Consider the following 6,244-nt stretch of genomic DNA (forward strand, 5'->3'; position numbering starts at 1 on the left):
AGGAATTGAGAACCTGATGAGCCACATTGTCTGTAATACCATTTAGCTTTCTGAATATATGATAAACAGATGGCTGCAACTGAATGGAGATGGAGAAATTTTTTGCTAGCGAGTGCCTGATTGTCTAATGTACATCGAGTCGAGTCTTCCACTTGCAACAGCTTTGGCTAGAGGCAAACAATCAGTGAGAAAAGTGGCTTGCTTGAGCTGAAATATGTGTGCTATCTTAGCTGCAAGAACTAGAGCAAGAGCTTCAGCCTGAAGAGAGGAATGGAGCCGATGCCTGAATCTGAATCTGTTGTCCAAATTTTCCATCTAGAATATTTATATAAAGACCAACTCTTTTAGCTTTAGCAGAAGACCCCATTCCAGGGATCTTGGAACAGTTAAATGCCGCATCCGAGAAGACTTTAGCACCTGACTTTAGTGGGTTTTCACATCACATGTTAACATCCAGGGGGTGGTGGTGTGCAGGTTTTTAGACGTACTCCCTCTGTTCCTAAATATAAGACCTTTTAGAGATTTCACTACAGAGTGCATACGGATGTATATAGACATATTTTAGAGTATAGATTCATTCATTTTTTTTCGTATGTAGTTCGTAGTGGAATCTCTAAAAAGTCTTATATTTAGGAACGGAGGGAGTAATTTGTTAGTGCACACGGGATGTAGGCAATTTTGTTCAACGTTTTAGGCACATATGCAGTATTACTTTCTCCAGTAGAAGGCAAATTTTTACAATACTCGCCGATCAGGAAGACATGCATTTCTCACAGCATTAGAGGGCAAGTTTTTGGTTTACACCATTGGAATGTAGGCATTTTTTGTTCAGCGGGTTAGGCCCTTTTATGCACAATAGTTTCCCCAGTAAGTACGCAAGTTTTACAAACACTGTCCAGCATGAGTAGGCAAGTTCCCTCATAGTGCTGCTAATCTGCTTCAGTTAGAGCTGTAGTTTTTCATTTTGTGTCTGTTTTGGACTTATCTTCCTGTGTAGTATGAAGCTTAGTTGGTTTTTACATATTTTCCATTTTGGGCAACTTGAAAACCAAAATCGATTCAGTCATTTAAGCGTCACATGAAAGATAGAAGATACTAGTTCGTATAAGATTTTAGACATTTTTCAGGTTGTATCCCACAAACACTAGACGAAAATTAATCAGTTTTCCGAATGCACATCACATTGCTTTTTCAGCGTACATTAACTGATTTTTTCTGGGCCTTGTTACTTGACTTGTAGTAGTAGTTTCTCCAGCAGCACTAACTGAAGCAGATTACATTAACTGAATCCTTTTTAAGGTATACTAGCGCTGGAGGGCAAGCTTTTACCATACTTCTGTAGCAGTTCCTTTTTTGTAGGCAAGTTTAAAGTGGGTTAAGACAGAGGACTTTCCAAATCAAAACAATGGCGAGGTAAGACCACACATTTTTTTGCTCTCTTGTTTTTTCGGCAGCATTTTTACATGTCTTGGGCAGAGAATCAGTCAAAACCCCTGCAAACTGTTTATTATGTAGCAAATTTATTCAGTTTCTTTTTTCAGAATCAGGCAATCTCGTACATTTTTTAGAATTATTTTTTTCAGAATTTGTAGCAGCCCACCAACTCGCCTATCCTCGTGTGCTAGGTTGCCACACCCGCCAACCAAGCCACCTAAAAACACTACAACCGCCAAAATCGCCAGAGCAGCCCAACTAACTCGCATATCCCGCTCTGCTAGGTTGCCTCACCCGTGGATCAAGTCGCCTAAAAACATCACTCATTTCCAAAATCGTCGGAGCAGCCCAACCAACTCGCCTATCCGGTGTGCTAGGTTGCCTCACCCGTTGAACAAGTCGCCTAAAAACACTACAAACCCCACAATCATCGGAGCAGCCCAACCTACTCGCCTATCCTGGTGTGCTAGGTCGCCTCACCCGCCGATCAAGTCGCCTAAAAACACTACAAGCCCCCAAAATCATCGGAGCAGCCCAACTAACTCGCCTATCCATGTTTGCTAGGTCGCCTCACCCGTCAATCAAGTCGCCTAAAAACATGATCACTTTCAAAATTGTCGGAGCGGCCCAACCAACTCGCCTATCCCGTTGTGCTAAGTCGCCTAACCCGTCGATCAAGTCGCCTAAGACACCACTCACATCAAAAATCGCCGGAGTAGCCCAACCAACTCGCCTATCCCAGTGTGCTAGGTCGTCTAACCTGTCGATCAAGTCACCTAAGACACCACTGACATTCAAAATCGTCGGAGTAGCCCAACCAACTCGCCTATCCCGGTGTGCTAGGTTGCCTCACCCGTCGAGAAAGTCGCCTAAAAACACTACAAGCCCCCAAAATCGTCGGAGTAGCCCAACCAACTCGCCTATCCCGGGTGTGCTAGGTTGCCTAACCCATCGATCAAGTCGGTTAAGACACTGCTCACTTCCAAAATCGCCGGAGTAGCCGAACCAACTCGTCTATCCCAGTGTGCTAGGTCGCCTCACCCTCCGAGCAAGTCGCCTACAAACACTACAAGCCCCCAAAATAGACGGAGCAGCCCAACCAACTTGCCTATCTCAGTGTGCGAGGTTGCCTCACCCGTCGATCAAGTCGCCTAAAAACACTACTCACTTCCAAAATCTCCGGAGCAGCACAACCAACTCGCCTATCCCGGTGTGCTAGGTCGCCTCACCCTTGATCAGTCGCCTATAAACACTACTCACTTCCAAAATATCTAGAACAGCCCAACCAACATGACTATCCTAGTGTGCTAGGTCGCCTCACTCGTTGATGAATTCGCCTAAAAACACTACTCACTTTGAACATCATCGGAGCAGCCCAACCAACGCGCATATCCTGGTGTGCTAGATTGCCTATCCGAAATACTGCATTTTTCTGAACTTCAACATTTTGTGTTCAGCATTCTGTTGGCTTCTAATCCAGCATTTTTTATACATAGCATGCAAAAACACTATAAAAGTGTAATGTAACATGTAACCATAGTAGGTCATGTTTGAGAAATCCTCTTCTGAGCCCGAGCTCATCTGCTCCCTCTGACAAAAAAATCCTAAAGAAATGCTAAGTAGCCCAACCAACTCGCCTATCCCGGTGTGCTAGGTCGCCTCACCCGTCGAGAAAGTCGCCTAAAAACACTACAAGCCCCCAAAATCGTCGGAGTAGCCCAACCAACTCGCCTATCCCGGGTGTGCTAGGTTGCCTAACCCATCGATCAAGTCGGTTAAGACACTGCTCACTTCCAAAATCGCCGGAGTTTACCAACCAACTCGTCTATCCCAGTGTGCTAGGTCACCTCACCCTCCGAGCAAGTCGCCTACAAACACTACAAGCCCCCAAAATAGACGGAGCAGCCCAACCAACTTGCCTATCTCAGTGTGCGAGGTTGCCTCACCCGTCGATCAAGTCGCCTAAAAACACTACTCACTTTCAAAATCGCCGGAGCAGCACAACCAACTCGCCTATCCCGGTGTGCTAGGTCGCCTCACCCTTGATCAGTTGCCTATAAACACTACTCACTTCCAAAATAACTAGAACAGCCCAACCAACATGACTATCCTAGTGTGCTAGGTCGCCTCACTCGTTGATGAATTCGCCTAAAAACACTACTCACTTTGAACATCGTCGAAGCAGCCCAACCAACGCGCATATCCTGGTGTGCTAGATTGCCTATCCGAAATACTGCATTTTTCTGAACTTCAACATTTTGTGTTCAACATTCTGTTGGCTTCTAATCCAGCATTTTTCATACATAGCATGCAAAAACACTATAAAAGTGTAATGTAACATGTAACCATAGTAGGTCAGGTTTGAGAAATCCTCTTCTGAGCCCGAGCTCATCTGCTCCCTCTGATGAAAAAAATCTAAATAAATGCTAAATAAATCCAAAAAAATCCAAATTATTTTTGTGTGGTAGATATTTTGATGCGTGAGGTTCGTTCCAAATTTCAAAGTTATTTGGACATCCGGGTAGCTCTCGGAAAAAAAGAAAATTGGCTCAAAAAAAATGTGAACAGTCAAGCTTTTTCAGATACCCAAATTTTGTCTTTTTTGCCGAGAGATGCTCAGATGTCCAAATAACTTGAAATTTGGAGCGAACCTCACGCATCAAAATATCTACCACATAAAATAAATTGGAATTTTTTGAATTTGTTTAGTATTTGTTTGATATTTTTTTTGTTGGCACGGGTGCAGATGCACCCGAGAGCCGAAACGCGGCGTCCGTAATGTTTTTACAACACTAGATTTAGGCAAGTTATCTTTACAACTTGCAGTGTTTATATGCAAAATTGTGCTACAACAGTCAGACAAGTTTGTTCAGTTTATTATACCCAGATTATTCAGTTTTTAACTTTTTATATATCCAAATAACTATGCTTTCTCTTTTGTTTGTTGCATAAGTCAAGTGCAAGACAATAGACAAGATACAATTCAAGAGCGAGCATCTTCTCTAGCATCCAGGTTTTTTTTGTGTGGAAGCTCTAGCATCCAATTGTACAAGGGGAGGAGGGAAACAAAAACAGGAGGGGCAGATTTTGTGCAAGATTTAAGTCAAGTTTCGCAAGATATGGTATTGAGAGACATGTTTGCAACTAGTATATCAAACATGTAGGTACAGAGGGGGAATTCCACTAGCTATAGAACTAACCGAATCGTGCCAAATATATTAGGAAGGGCCTTTTACCTTCGTGTTTTCACAGGGAGAAATTTGCCTAGTTCTGGCAAATTATTTGCCGAAGTTTCTTCAAAGTAATGCCCGATCTGCAAGAAAGAGTTGCAAAAAAATTGTGTTATTCTAGAATTTTTGCCTGATTTTTTCACTTAATATTTTGTGTTGTTTTGTTGTCCGAACGTATGGTTTTTTAGTGGTGGGTGGTGAATTACGCATGTGAAAGAGAGGGATCACTCCCTTTTTCTGTTTTTGATTCTTTGCAGGACGTGGCAACACAAGGGGTGAATCATTTCTCCTTTTAGCACATAGGGGAGCCGCACATGGGCACTTACCTAAACTGGCCAGCCGTTAGATCCGCCTGCATCGCGCGTGCGCGTGCTGAAGCATCGTCCTATTTTTTTAACTGAGCATCCATTATAATTACTTGCTTTTGTTTGTTGTTATCTATACCTAATAATAAAGAGACTATTGCTTCCGTCAGAAAACCCACCACGATATTTTTATAAAAAAGCCCTGTAATTTTTATTATTCAACCCGCGCTCCATCATTTATCTGCAACGCAAAAAGGAAAAATGATTTGCTGCAAAAATTATACCCGTACGCATCGCCTCCTTCCATCGACCCTGGGCCATCCTGGCCTGTGCCCAGGCCGCCGCCACACCACTCGTCGTCGCGGCCGATCTCAACCGCCACCGCTGCCGATCTCAACCCACCCGCCTCCGTGGTTGTACCTCTCCCCGCTCACTGCCCTCGTTGCGGTGCTCGAGCGCATCGCATCGACCCTGGTCCACCCAGGCCGCTGTCACACCACTCGCCGCCGCGGCCGACCTCAACCACCACTGTTGTCGATCTCAACCCACCCGCCTCCGCGGTCGTACCTCTGCTCGCTTGCTGCCCCCGTTTTGGCGCTCGAGCACAACTTCTGGATCAAATCAACTCGACAGCTACAGCGACTTGGGATGATGCGTCTGCTCGATGTAGAACGACGGCGGCGCGCGGATAAGGCGCGGCGGAGCGAAGTACTTGCAGGTGGAGGCAGGCCTCCATGGTTCACACGGGGAACTCCGAGGTTATGACGCGGCAACGGCGACTCCTTATGGCCAGATATAGGGCCTAACCCTTGCTCCCCTCATCGTATCCCCTCCTCCGGCAGGAACCCATCATCTGGTGAGATCCCCTCCCCATGCCTCCAACCGTGTGCCAAGCACCGGCAAGAATTTTTGTTTTGTGGGAATTTGTTTGCTGATGAATGAATGTATTGAATGTAAGATTGCATTGTTGTAGAGAGAAAGAATGAAACACCACCTTCAGTTTGTCATCTAATCTCATATTCTCTACCCCATGAGTGAAATAAGATAACAGTCCATTGATCAATTCATGTAGCCTCTTTGTTTTGCTTTGCTTGTCCCGCTCAATTTCTCATCATGGTGAAATTAACAATGGACGGGTTGATTTCTCAACAAAATAGGATATGACTGACTACATTAGTTAGTTAGTTTATTATTTTAATAAATAAAAATGATTATAAAAATATTAAAAGCTTGTGGTATTTTTTTCTCCCGTTGCAACGCACGGGGCCCTTTGCT

General features: G+C 44.4%; 1 long non-coding RNA gene across 1 annotated transcript; it reads left to right on the forward strand.

Moving 5' to 3' along the window:
- Nucleotides 1-577: 577 nt before the first annotated feature.
- LOC123399164 lies at nt 578-4,811 on the forward strand. The gene is made up of 2 exons (XR_006610322.1): nt 578-1,413; nt 4,388-4,811. It is a non-coding gene; the product is annotated as an uncharacterized LOC123399164 (long non-coding RNA).
- Nucleotides 4,812-6,244: the final 1,433 nt, after the last annotated feature.

The sequence above is a fragment of the Hordeum vulgare genome, chromosome 5H, assembly GCF_904849725.1.
Source record: "Hordeum vulgare subsp. vulgare chromosome 5H, MorexV3_pseudomolecules_assembly, whole genome shotgun sequence".
Taxonomy (NCBI): Eukaryota; Viridiplantae; Streptophyta; class Magnoliopsida; order Poales; family Poaceae; genus Hordeum; species Hordeum vulgare.